The following is a 15,469-nucleotide window of genomic DNA, read 5'->3' on the forward strand; positions in this document are numbered from 1 at the left end:
TATTTAACTCAACAAACAAGGCAAATCAAAAAACAAAAAAACACTGCAGTAACCAAGGATAGAAAATGTGATTTGTATGAAGAACCTTTACTAACTTTACACTGTACCACAGATAAATGTGATTTTGATAAGAATTCCAGACGTGACAAGTATGGTACGCAAATTTTACTAAGAATATGGAATATAAAATACTTTAATTCTAAATTATAAAAATATATAAATTTGCACATAATATAGAAATTCATTTTGTGTATATTTAACAGAACTGTAAAACTATTTTACATTTACCTGCTACTTCATTAAAGATTTTAAACCTCTGCAAAAAAGTTTAGAAATGTTTTTAAATTATCAGTGATATAACCTTATTTGTTTCATTTAACAAGTCTTGTCTTTGTAAAAAGAATTTTAACTTAGAGTGTATTTTTAAATTAAAATATTTAAATACAAAATAGCTCTAAAAAACAAATTCTCATTAAACAAGTTTTTTTTTATTATTTCTGGCTTTGAATTATACATAAAATTAAATTGTCTTAACACAGAAAATTGGGGAATATGATAATTTTACATAATATACTATGAAGCTGTTCATATAATTCTGATTGACTACTAACTTGTTTTATGTATTTATTAAAGAGCTGACACTGTAGTTGTGAGATGTCTATTTTTCTAACAGAGCTTGTAAAAGTTATGACAAGGCATTTAATTAATGCATCATTCTGTTTAAAAGTAGGTGTTAATCAATATAAAATTTTGTTTTAAAATAAAAACGTAAAGATCTAAGAATTCTCCTTTTATTTACCAGTGTGTACTACATGACCATCACAGCTGCCAGGCATCAGCTCTCTGTTATATGAGGAAATGTAATAACATCTATGTATTATCATTGGTAGAGGACATTATGTAATTCCAAAAACTATTACTTCTATACAATTGTAAGGCCAATGATAAAGAGGTTGGGGTCATTCTAATTGCTCTATTTCCCTTTTGATAGCTGCCCAATGATGGAAGCAGAAGGAATATCCTAATTACAAAGAACTGAAAAACTAGTTATAAGATAAATCAGGCTTTTTCTACCAGCCAGAGACTTCTACCAACACTTTGATACAAATATAACATGTTCATAAACTTCAATTGTACATTCTCAAGAGCCATATTTAAAATACTAAATTTATGAAATACCCCTGTGTTGTAATTTTTTTTCTATTTAACCTAGGGGAGAGAGTAGAGCAAATGAGGGGACATGCTACAGTTAAATAAGACATGTAGAGAGATTTCCTGTCCTTTAGTTTTAATAGTTTGAAGGAAAAGGTATGTGTAGCAAACCTGTAGATAGAAGGCTTACCCTGGAGAGACCAGAGGGAAGCAAGCTATCAGGAGGACTCGCAAGTCTTTTTTTTTTTTTTTTTTTTTTTTGGAGAATTCATGCCAGGTGTGGGCTACAGTCTTTCATGTTCAGAATCCCCATTTTGTTATGAGTATTTTTTGGCCCCTTTCTTCTCTTCTCCTTTAGTAATAGGATCTACCTACTGGAGTTTCAGTAGAGACTTAACTACCCAGAGTCCTTTGCAGCTACATGTGGTTACAAGACAAATGTCAACCAGTGGGATAGAAGAGGAAATAATATATGCAACCCCAGATCTCACTTCCTTTTTCCTTCTTTTTGCTCCTGGGACAACTGTCTTTGCAAAGGAATTATCAGAGCTTCCCCTTCAGCCATCAAATGCTCACCTCAAGACATCCCTTGAAGGGAAACAATCTTTTTTTAGCTAAACTACTGCACTCAATGTCATATCAGATAATCTGTAATGATGTATTCTTTATATAATTGTTTCATTGAATCCTTAGCAATACTAAATACCATTTTCCTCAACTTTTCAAATAAGGAAAACAAAGCACAGAGAGGTTAAAGCCCTTGTATAAATGCATGCAGCTAGTAAGTGGCCAAGGGGAAATTCATACTTAGTTCTGTTTTTATCTCCATAAATGAATGATCATGTGTGAGGATAGATTTTACTAGTTTAACTATGTCCCCATTTTCAAAAAACATGTGCTGTAAATAAAGTTAAGGAGCTAATAATATATGTGTACAAATACTACACAGGAAGAAGTAAATAGACCTTAAAAATGAAAAACAGCAGCAAGTTCATGGAGCATAGCATTTGACCCAGGCCTTGGAAGAGAGGTGAGTTTGTACATACAGAAAGGTGAGGTCAAGGAGAGCTAGGAACGGTGAAGCAAAAAACAGTGGGGATTCCATTCAAGAACACTGAAAGCATTAGATAATGAAATGCAATAACCTACAAGTCCTGGGTTATGGAGAGCTGGACTTCCAGACTAAGAACTTTCGTTACTAGGAAAAAGCAAGCCCTGAAGTTTTTGCACAGAAAACTTATATTACTGGATTTATATATGGTTTGGCATATATTTACATGATCTAAACATAACTTTTAATTAAACATTAATTTTATACACTCTATTACTAAATGTAAATACTATTTAATACTATTAAATATTTAATGTTATTAAATGCTACTTACTACTAAATTTAAATACTATTTAGTACTGGTATTTAAAAAATGAAAGTATACAAAAGCAGAAAAATATTTCAAAATCCCACTTCCTAATAACAATCACTTTTATATGTACACATATTTTTATTTTATTTTATCACAAAATTTATAACCTTTATTGGGCTGATAATGCATATTTATTGTAAAACATCCTAAATATTTATTACTCCAATCCAACCACTCAGAGTTGACGATTACCATAGATAGATAAATACACAGATATATAGATTCATAGATAGATACATAGATTGGTATATTTCTGTCTGTAATTAAGAAAGAAATATGCTATAAGTCTGGTATAAAGATACTTTTTTCTTCAAAAACATTTCAAACGTTTTGCATGTCAAGATTTAAACAACGACTGTAATAGGTGGATATACCCCTTCCATGAAATGTGCTACAATATAGCTTTTAAATTCATTGAGGAAAAGAATGAGCAGGATACGATACCAAATATAAAACAATGATTAACAACTTTAGTATTCAACAAGAGGAGATTGGTTAAATAATTTTTTTTGAATGGAAGGGATTTGTATTTTATAATGGCAGAGGACAAGGAGCCAAAGTAGAGAGAAATGTTTATATTGGGAAGGTTTGGATTGGTCTAAGGTACGATAGGGGAACGTTTCAAATTGTGACAGAGAAATCAGTTAAATGAACTTGGAGAATTTTCATGAGTAAGTAAAGATCTAGACAAAAGTAGAAGGGAGGGAATATGAGCTACTGGTGGAAGATTTGTGAGAACTTGGAGACTGGCTAGATATAGGCGGTAGAAAAGAAGTTGGTCAAAGAGAATTCTAATGCCGACTCCAAAAATCACTACAGACTTCTATCCAAATTGAAAAAACTCCCAATCTGATCTCACATACCACATTGTGTTTGCCAATCCATTACTTTTAGACTAAATTCTAAGTTCATCAAAATAGTTGGCCAGACAAAACTAAAGCTGTGAATTTTTAAACCATGTCAATGATCGTGCTTTCAATATTACCAAAACAAACCTATCTGCAAGATCTGCCATATCTCCTTTTTATCTAGTTCTTTATAAATGAATATTTGATCATAATTAGCAGCAGTGGTGGGCTGCATACAAAAACCAAATGGTACCCTGGCTTTTTCAACTTGGCCATCCTTTAGCATTTATTTGGTTTGGTGCATTATTTAGCCTGTAGGGCATGGCGTTGTTTGGATCTCTTCCAACGAATTGCTTTAAGGTCTAAAAAATTTGTAGACTATAGTGATGAGAAGGAAACTTTCTTTATTGGGCTTTGGCATTCTCTGTGTTGCTTTTCCATTGTTATGACTACAAAATACTTTCTAACCATCATTAAAGTCATGAGAAATAATTATCCACTTAAGAAAATCCAAATTTTCCATTAACAATAGTTTTTTCCCCTATAATTTCCCCTCTAAAATTCAGGATAATCTATAAATTCATGGTTCTCAAAGGGTAGTCTCAGACCAGAAGCATCGGTGTCACCCGAAAACTTGCTAGAAATGCAGGTTTTTGGTTTCTACTGTAAATCTTAATCAGAAACTCGGAATGGAGCCCAGGGTTCTGTGTTTTAGCAAGTTCTCTAATTCTGATGCCTGTCAAAGTTTGAGAACCAACTCCATCAAGAGTGAAAACCAGCATCGGGAGACCATAGTTATAGATTATCCTTACCAGTGCACCTAGGCCAGTACCCAATACTCAGTACTCAGTGCAGGTACTCAATCAAGTGTCGAGTGAGTCAGTGATGTTTTCTCTGAGACCCTCAGATATGTCCCTGAGAAATATTGTGCTCAAAATGTGTCATTTGTTACAGTTAAAATAATAAAATGATTGTCATATTGTTTAAAAAAAATAAGGTTGACTTCAATTACTTTTTATAACAAGCCTAACATCTCCAATGTATGTAGAGTCCTACATTAAAAAATTTACATTATCCACAGCCAGTTCTCAAGTTTTCTGTCATAGAAACCCTCTCTATTTTTCTCAAAAGCTAAATGCATGTAGATTTATGCATATTGATGATTTATGCATATTGAGGATCTCCACCATTGCCCCACATCATAGGGAAATTTCTAATGTAGTCTGTGGAGTTCTAGCTTAGTCAGAGAAATCTTCTCTTCATATTCTCATATTCACCAAAGTATACAACTTCTCTCCCTCTTCTCTGTTCAGAGATACTTACGAGTGTCCAGGTCTGTTAGCTGTCTCAGGGAATACACGCAGAACAGCCACACTAAGGTCAGCTGAGCACGGCATCCCTTCCATTCCACTCCTGGGCACTGGAGTAGAAAATCCTTCTGCTTTCTCTCATTTTAGGGAATCACATTTGTTTACTCTTTTTCTCTCAGGTCTAAAACACCTCTTTCTTTCTTGCCCTAGATCCAGTGTTATCCCATCTTGAAAAAAAAAAAAACAGTAGTTCTACAGGCATGTATCCAAATCTGTCTCCAGTCCACTAAATTTTGCATTTATTTTGGTAGTTATTATGCTTTAGCATGGCTTTGGAAAAGGGAGAAGGGAGAAAACCTTACAGTGCCAGTGAATAGCAAAAGGGAAAGGAAAAAATATATATACCATACACTTCTTAAGGGTTAGATAGACCCAAAGAATAAGAAATGGTACTGAGAACCTGTTCTGGGACTCTGGATCCCTCATGCCACAGAGGATATATAAACAGAGCAGAGTTGGAAAGGAAAGATTTTTTTTCTGTTTAATTTTTTTTGAGAGCTTCCAGCTTTAAATCTCTACTTCACCTCTCGTTGGGAATAAGGTGGGGAATATTCCCTCTAATCCCCAGCCTAGTGGAACTTCAAAGGAACCACTAGGAGTTTTGGAATTTATTCCCTGCATCTGAGAGACAGAGAAATCCGATGCCTGGCTCATGCTGGAAAAAGAGGCTTCATCACAGATCAGTGCTGATAACACATAAGGCTATGACCTGGGTGCTATCTCTTCCCAAGAAAACCAAAGAAGATAAATGGCTAGGACTAGGTATGTGTATCCTAATTCTAACTAAGTGTCTACTCTTACTCTGTGGGTTAGAGTATAATTTTAAACAGAATAGATAAATGCCATTTTCCTTTCAAATATCAAAACAATAATAACAGATTTCTCAAGAATGATTTTGGATATAAGAAGTCCCTCTCCCCTGACTAGAGAATCTGAAATGAACAAAATGCAGGTATTGAAAACATGTTCAATAACACTGTATATTATGTTCTTTAAATTAATTGGAGTTTACATTTTTGTGCATTTAAAGTTTGAAATTTCTTCACCTTAATCTACAGATTGATTCTGAAAACAGGTTACTTTTTACTTGGCAATTTCCTAGCTTCCTTTTGTTTGACTAAGGGCTTTTATTAAAAAAAAAAAAATACGGGATGGTTTTCAACATTTAAAATGACCAAATTAACATTTAAAAGGTGCTCTGCTTTGCTCTTGGATAAATTGTAAAAGACCAATTATTAAGTTTTAAGATTTCATTATCTTGTCCTCTGATGACATTGAGTCTACCTGGGTGAAAAAATATGTAGAACTCTTTTGAGTCAAAACTGGATAACTAAAATGGTTAACTATATATGTCATCTTTTAAACTGCCTTTATTAATAAAAGATAAATATGCAATTTAAGTTCCTTCTTAGCTCTTTAGTCATTTAGTAAGAATAAGCATACTTAACTCTCTATTGTAGTAATGGGTAGGTAATAGCCTAATTAGTCAGTAATCATTTGAAAACAAGAGCAGAACAGAAGAAGAACCCACACATACACACTTCCAAAGCATTGGGGAGAAAGTAATGCATTCTTAAAAATGCTGATGAGTTAATGTGCCAGTGAGTCTTTATAATGGGTGTGGGTGGTTCAAGAATAAAGGAGAGATAAATGGGTAAGAAAATGCCACAGCAGGAAAATATCTCATCAGTTACTTACCAGACTTTTGCCTCTCTTTCTCCCTCCAACCCCCAACTTCCCCCTACCCTTGCCCTCGCCCTCATTAGCTCTCTTTAGCACCACGCGAGCTCTCTCTCTCTCCTCTCTCTCTCTCTCTCCCCCCACCCCACCCCTCACCCCACCCACTCTCTACCTCCCGCTCCCTCTCTCTTTCTCTTTCTCATAAACATATACACAAACTCACATACATATACCTGTAAGAATCATCACATTAGTCATGACACAGCTGCCCAGGACTCCTTTAGAATTTTTCTTCTGTGTAATTTATTTACATACAGTATAATGCAGAGATCTTAAGTTTATAATTTGATAGATTTTGATAAATGTATACAGCAGAGGGAAGTAGGGAGAGGGGAAGTAGAAGCAAATGGGTCAAATATATGGTGACAGAAGGAAATCTAACTTTGGGTGGCGAACACACAATGTAATATATATATGACATATTATTGAATTGTATGCTTGAAACTTATATGATTTTATTAACCAATGTCACCCCAATAATTTTAATAAAAATAAATAAAATGTATACACCTATGTAACTACCATCCCAATTAAGATATAGAACATTTTTGTCACTTCAGAAAATCCTTTATGCCCCTTTCCTTCCAGTTAATCAATCCCCTCCTGTAACAGCTAATTGACTGAGACAGAGCTCCTAGATATTTGGCCACACACTATTCTAGATATTTCTGTGAGGGTGTTTTAGGGTGAGATTTACACTGAATCGGTGGACTTTGGGTAAAGCAGATTACCCTCCACAATGGGTCTCATCTAATCAGTTGAAGTTAAATCACTTCATTCCATTACTGAGTAGAACAAAAGGCTGACCTCCCTCGAGCAAGAAAGCATTCTCCAGCAGAATGCCTTTGCACTCAAATAGCAATTCTTTCCTGAGTCTCTCCTTCCCCCATTAGATTTTCTACTTATCAAGCCTCCACAATTACTTAAACCAATTCCTTAAATTAAATATCTTTAAATACACACACACAAACATACACATACATACACACCCTCTATTGGTTTTGTTCCTCTGGAGAACCTAATACACCTCCTCTTTAATGCAATACTGATTTCTCTTACCATAACCAAACACTTGGAATTTCTCTCAAAATTAACTCATTTGACATTTACCCAAATCTAATCTCATAGCAACAAAGTATGGAATTTAGCATAATTTTAAATAAATTATCTTAGCTTTTTTTTTAAAGTCAGGTTCATTGTAGCATAATTTACCCTATGAAAAAATATACTTTTCAGATGGATCTTGATAAATGTATACATATAACTATATAACCACAACTACAATTAAGATACAGAATATTTCTGTCATGCCCCAAAGTTTCCAATGCCCTGTTATAGTCAATTCTCTCTCTCTATCCTCAGACCCTAGCAACCAGTAAACTGATTTCTGTCTCTATAATCTCCTTTGTCTAGTGTCATAAAAATGTAATTATACCATATATAGTCTTTTGTATATGGCTTCTTTCACTTAACATAATGTTTTTAAGATTCAACCATGTTGGCATGTATAAGTAAGTCCTTTTTTTGCTGAATTGTAAGATTTCGCTGTGTGGATGAACCACAATTTGATATCCATTTAAATGGACTGTTTCCAGTTTGGAGTAATGATGAGTAAAACTGCTATAAGCACTCTCATAAAGGCCTTTGTGCAGACATATGTTTTTATTTCTCTTGAGTAGAATCATTAGGTCAGCTGTTAAGTATAAGGTTCACTTTATCAGAAATTACCAAACTGTTTTTGCAAAGTGGCTGTACCATTTTATATTCCCAGCCACAATATGAGTGTTCCAATTGCACTACATCCTTGTTAGGACTTTGTAGTGTTAGGTTTTTAAGAGACATTCTAATAGGTATGTACTGCTCTACTTTTGTGGTTTTAATTTGCACTTCCCTAATGACTAAAAATGTGAACCTTTTCATGTGCTTCATTGCTATCTGTGGTGGTCAGCATTCAAGATAGCCCCCTGAATGACCCCTAGATACTGGTATTCACACCTCTGTGTAGCTCTCTGTCAAATTTAATAGGTCTGTGTAACAAATAGGAAATTGTGAAGATGATGGTGTGTGACTTTTAAGGCTAAGTCATTAAAAATATTGTGGCTTCCTCCTTATTCTCTCTTGGCTCATCCACTTTGAGGCAATCCAGCTGCCATGTAATGAAGACATTTCAAAAGCCCCATGGAGAAAGACATGTGATAAAGAACTCAGGCTTCCTGACAATAGCCAGCCATGTTAGTGAGCTATTTAGAAGGCAGATTTTCAAGCCCTAGTAAAGGCTTCAAATCACTGCAACCCCAGCCAACATCTTGGCTACAATGTCAACAAGAACCAGAACCCCAGTTAGGCTGCTTCTGCTATCCTGACCTATAAAATCTGTAAGATAAATGATTACCATTATTTTAAGCCACCAAGTTACTTAGTAAATTGGTATGAATCACAGATAGCTAATACATAATTCCTATCTTTTCTTTGATAAAATTGTTCAACCCTTCACTCTATTCTTAAATATGGATTATTTGTCTTTTTGATATTGAATTAAAGAGTCCTTTATATACATTGGGTATAAGTCCTCTAGAAGGTAGGTGTTGTTTTGGATTGTTTTCATTCAACACATCTTTCAAGAGAAAAAAATTTATATTTTTATGAAGTCCATTTTGCCTACATTTTTTTATGCGGTACATGTTTTTGGTGTCATATCTAAAAAATTTTGGCCTAATGAAAGGTCAATTTTTTTCCCGAAGTTTTCTGTTCAGAAGTTGTATAAATTTAGGTTTTACTTTTAAATATGATACATTTTTGAATTTTTTTAAAAAAGAGTCTGCATTCATTTTTTGAAAGTCTAATTATTTCAGCATTTCTTAAACAGACTATTCTTTCTCCATTAATTAAACTTTCCATCTTTGTAAAAACAAAATCAATTAACTATATGTGTATGGTTCCATTTCTAGACTCTATTCTAGTCCACTGATTTATTTGTCCTTATACCAATATTTCACTGACTTTATTATTCTAGATTTAGAATACAAATCATGAAATCAGGTTATATGAATTCTCCAGCTATGTTTTTCTGTTAAAATTTCTTTTGCTATTTATGTACTTCGCTTTTCTATATAATTTTTAAATACATTTTTCAGTTTTCATGAAAACACCTGCCGAGGTTTTGATTAGGACTCTATTGAATACAGATCAATTTGGGGAGAATCAACATCTTAATAATTTTGACTTCACTGGTGCATGAACAAGATATATCCCCATTTAATTAGATGTTCTTTAATTTCTCTCATTAATGATTTATAGTTTTCATCATACAAATCTTACATATATATTGTTAGATTTATCTCTATGTATTTATTTTAATGAAATTTTAATAGTAATGTTTTATTTCAATTTTTAATTTTCCATTGTCAGTATACAGAAACTCAATTTTTGAGTATTGACCTTTTACCTTGTGACCGTGCTGAACTCACTTATTAGTTTTAGAATCTTTTTCAAAGACTTTTAGGGGATTTTATATTTACGAATCATGTCATCTGTAAATAAAAATATTGTTTCTTCCTTTCTGACCTGTACAGCTTTTATTTATTTATTTATTTATTTGTTTGTTTTTATCTTACCCTACTGCACTGGCTAGGATCTCCAGTACAATGTTGAAAAGGAATGATGAGAGCACTTTGTATTGCCTCCAGCTCTTGGGTAAAGGTATTCAGTCTTTCATCATGAAGTTATTAGTTGTAGGGTTTTATATTTATGCCCTCTATCAAGCTGAGGAAATTCTCTTCTGTTCCTCATTTTCTGAGAGTTAGTCCATGATAGATGTTGAATTTTTTCAAATGTATTGACATAATCACTTTTTTTCTTTTTTAGCTTGTTGATATGGTGATTTAAATTCACTAATTTTTTTTTTAAATGCTGGATTAACCCAGCAGCTTTTAAAGATCCTCCACCACACTTTGCACAAGGTGCAATCACAAACCCTAAGCTGTGGTGCCTCACTATCTTGCTTGACGTTTATTTTTTGACCTACAAAGCTCATTTCCTTCACCTATATGGAACCCTGTCTCTCTTCGAGGTCTAATTTAATTCTATCTCCTCCATGAAACTTTCTTCAGTTATCTAAATTCCCTCTTCCTGGGCCAATCATTTGGATATGAGCACTCTTCAAATTCACTTCTTATTAGCAAGATGCTATGTCAAGAATAGGGAGAAATTGCTGGAGATCAGTGAATGGAGATAAGAATCAATGGAGAAGCGTATGGGGAAGGCAGGGCAGCATAATATTTGAGTATCGCAATTGGTATTTTCCTCCTAGTACAGTAATACAGGGAATTTCTGTTCTAGTTCAGGGGAGATTCCAGTAATGTTATGCTCATAGATAATCCTTACTAGCTCTTGGAACAATTCTGGAAGACTGCTCTCTCTCTCTCTTTTTTTTTTTTTTTTTTTTGTGGAACTGCAAAGACAAAGAGAATCTCCTGTTTCTCTGAAAATCCCTTGTAAAAGTATGGATAAAAAAATAAGATAAATGTTACATGTATGCATTCAGTAAATGCTCAGCAGTACCTTGTATGAAACACTGTCTTAAGCTTTGTAGGGGATATAGATAGAAAGTCTATTTGGCATCTCTAAATTTAAATTACATGTAACATCCTGTATGTACTTATTCTTTCTTGTGTTGAAATACCTGTTCATTTGCCATTTGCCACCCCAGACACACACATTCAGCTGCCTTCCAACCATGGAAAAGTGCTATTCAATATACAAATACTAAAATACATGATTACATAAACGTAAAATTAACATTGATTTAGCACTATTTTGTATAGTTTTACAGAACCAGTTTAATTACCAAACGATTATGGAATATAACCCTTAATTTGTAAAAATCATTTTCTATATTCTCATTATCTTTGAATAGAAAACCCATTTAGCATATAGAAAACTGGTTTTCATTAAAAATTAAAAATGAAAGCACCTTGGTTAAAGCCAGTTTTTAGAATTAAAACCATATGGGATCTCTAAACAGTCCAGCTTTTGGCATTGTCAAGATTTCCTGTGATGAAACTGGCACCTGTCTTCACGGAAGTCTTCTGCCACCTATGCTTCTGTGTATTTCCAGTTCTGGCCTTAATAATGGTCTCCTGATGATTACTAAATTACCTGAGTAAGGAACTGAAAATCGTTAAACGCTCGTTTTGAAATTTGTTTTAGAGTGGCAGACATAGTACAGAAATTGCCATATGTTGGATTAGCACTTCCCCACCACCACCACCACACGCACACACATACTAGGTTCAGAATCTTAAAACACGACAGTGAAACTTTGGTGATTTCCATGATCCGAGATGAAAAACAAAGAAGTCTAATATTGTGAATGATAGTGGGGATTTTTCTCCCTTATATTAGAACCTAGCTAATTAAAGTTCAGCTTGAATTTACAGTACTCAATAGTTAAAATCAAATGTATGACTTGAAGTACAAATAAAAGTCCATTGCAATAGGAGTTATAGATAATCCCAGTTTTACATGTTACCCACAATCAAATTCTGAGTGCAAGTTTTAATTCTATCTTGAATAATTTAGAGCCAGCTGCCTAAAAAGTAAAAAGTGTGTATTCCCCTTTCTTATATTCTCTGATACTCCAATTTTTGGTATGTTTTTCTAGTTAAGCCTTGTCAGCTTAAAGTAAATAATTTATTAGTTCTAGTAAAGATGTGATGGTAGAAGGATAAACAGCATAAAAGTTTATAAAAGGAACATTTTTAGAAGTCTACAGCCATATGAAAAGTCTTCTTGAAGAAGCCTTCTATAAATCATCCATGAAAACCAGTATAGACCGTCCAGAGCATGTGAGCTGACAGGGAACACAGCAAGTGTCCAGAGAGAAGAGGAGTGCTGTACCTCGTTCACCCTGTGGCAGCTCCTGCAGAGGGCCATATCACACTGAGGAACTAATCACCAACACACAGAGGTCTACCCTCTTAAATCCCCTCATCCCTATCTGTCCCTCTTCGCATTCTCCCCTTTGTAAACTGTGTTTGCAAACTGAATATCTGAGAACATTCAGTTTCTCCTATAGAAGAAGAGCCAATGGAATCAATGAAACTCACAAGAAACATTAAATATAGAAACTCAAAACGTGGTAAGCATAGGCAGTAAGTTAGTAACCTATGAGGTACATTAGATATCAATAAAGTAAAAATAGCATAAGTGATAAACATAGTTGGGGATGGAAAAACCAAAGTCACCAAATATTCGTACAGTATATGAAACACCATGATCTACTAAATATATGAGGCAATAGATACCAAATATTTATGATACTCAATAGCCATGAGATTTTAATTTGCCCCCACCCACTAGTGACACCAATTTTGACTCATAAGCCCTCTGCCTGAGACATGCAGATAAAAACTATAACTGCTTACTCAGTAAGCTAATGGGCAAGCTACAGCTGTGGTCAGGCATACTTCCCCCTGTGTCTCTCTTACACCACAAGCATTTATTGATCCGAGCACCTTCCAATGGCTGAATGCCCTGCTCACTCTCTCAACTCTGGTCCTTGTAATCACACTGATGGTGGGAATGGCTAAGACACGGGAACAATATTGTGTCACATAAAATTCAGGTAGTATGATCTTTCTAACCCTCCACCCTTTCCTAAGTACCTTAACCTACCTCATAACTTTTCTCTTGCTTCTCACTCTTTGTTTCATGTTGATTCACTAACTGTAAGCTTTGATCATTTTAGTTTGGTTTGAGTCTTTTTGTTCTGTGACCTGTGGGAAAGCTTCTCTTGTATTACTTGCAGGCTTCCATTACATCAAGGTAACTTCCCATATGAAACCCCATTCCCACCATCTCCAATGTTGACTGTCAGCCTTGCAGTCCTTGCTGATGTAGAATAACGACAGTACTTAAGGATTCCAGAAGGCTCTAGATCATGCTGTTGAGCTCCCCAGACTCAGAACATCTTGCTGTCATTTATGCATAAACCGTAAAGTGCCTCCCAATGCTCGAAACTCTCTTTATAAGTAAATTAATTTTCCTTACATAATCTCCTATTTTTTCTGAACTTCAGGTTGCCAATTTTCTATGATATTAATTATGTCATACATAATTTTTCTATTTTAGACCATTAATGAAACTTTTTTAAAGTTATAGTCTTTCTCCCACTCCTGTCCCCAGTTACCCAGTTTTCTTGTCCATAAATACCAAATATTTTCATTTTTTTGAATAAGAGAAAGAAGATAAAATGACTCAAGTCATTCAACCAAATTTAATTTCCACACTATTCAAAAGTCTGGTGAGGATGAGAGGAAATAATTTAACAAGTTTCCATCAAGGAAACATTTAAAAATTTTTATTAAGAAGAAAGTAATGATAAAAAGTGAAAAGTTTTTTGGTACTCTGCATTATATAAAGGAATTTTTAAATTATATTTTTTAATAATCACTGAAACTCCTTGAGAAATAAATAATAATAGATGTGTGATCACAGGCAAGCTCTTTAACCTATCTGTACCTGTTTCCTCATCCCATTAAAATGAAAATAAAAATAGTACCTATCTTATGACTGTTTTAAGTATTAAAATAGCAAATGCACATAAAGTACTTGCAATAAATACCTAGCACATAATCATTTGAATCTCTCCTTTTGAAAATTGTTCATGTTCTTTTTTTTGATTTCTCTATGACATGTTCATTTTTGACAAATGTTTTAAGAATTCACTCTTTATAAAAACTGTAAACCAGTTATGAAGATAACAATATTTAGAATTAGACTTCATTGAACTCTTGCATGTTCTAGGCATTCTGCAAAGGTACAATATTCTTCTGAGAGAATAAGAACATATTTGCCACTTATCAGTCATTATTAACTTATCAGTGTGAATTCACTAATCAGGTACTTTTTAGAAAGATATTTAATTGAGATAATGTATTAACAGGGAAAGCAGAGAATGTGCTGGTGGGAAGAAAAGGCTGGCGGTTGTTTCTAGGTCTGTGGATGTATGATATGAACAAAGATATTAATCTTGGCTAGAGAAATGCCAAAGAAGACTGTGCTCTCTTCCACAGTGATGAATAGAGAAGGCCCCGATCTCCGGTGGCCTTACCACTTATCAACCTGGCCCTTTTCCAGGTCTCAATCTAGCTACTGCTTCCACCCTACTTGATGACAAGAAAGAATAGAGTGAGAAATGCTTTCACAAGGAGCTTGGCTCAAAACCCACACATTTTCTGAATTACCTAGGGCTGCATGCTTGGGATATGAATAGTAGAATATTCTGGATTTGATTATTATACAGATGCATTATGAGGCATGTTGCTAAGTTTCTGGAAGTTAAGTTAGCACACAAAAATAAAGAGTTTCATTACTTTTTATTCTAGAATCTTAAGACTGAGTATTATTTCAAAAAGTGCTGAAATTTAACATTGTAAGTAGACAATGTAAGTAGGATATTTACAGCCTTTTAAATAAATTTAAATGACTAGCAGGAAGAAAGTCTCTGTTCATAAATTCAAAACTCTCTAAGCATCATATGGTTGAAAATAAGAGTGAAAAGCAAGAAGGGAGGAAGGGAAGTAAAAAAAGTGGAAGAAAGTCTTACACAGCTAGTAATTTGAGTAATTTTTCTAATGAAAGAATCAGATCTAATTCTGTATTTTATTTTTCTTTAATCGGTATGTCTTTCTGCAAGCTATCTTCCAGAATATCTTTGAGGAAAAATTATTTTGGGATTCTCCAGATAAAACTACCTTTTTAAAAACTAGAAAAGCTTGATAAAATTACCTTTAAAAAATATAAAGTCTTTGGTGCGAAAAGACTCAAGTTCAAACTAAACTCATGGACCTTGGATTTAGAAAGGATCTGATGAGTTTGACATCAAAGGGAAGGGAAGTAAAAACAAAAATAAATGAATTGGACTATATCAAAC

Source organism: Rousettus aegyptiacus, unplaced genomic scaffold (assembly GCF_014176215.1).
Source record: "Rousettus aegyptiacus isolate mRouAeg1 unplaced genomic scaffold, mRouAeg1.p scaffold_m13_p_13, whole genome shotgun sequence".
NCBI classification, from domain to species: Eukaryota; Metazoa; Chordata; class Mammalia; order Chiroptera; family Pteropodidae; genus Rousettus; species Rousettus aegyptiacus.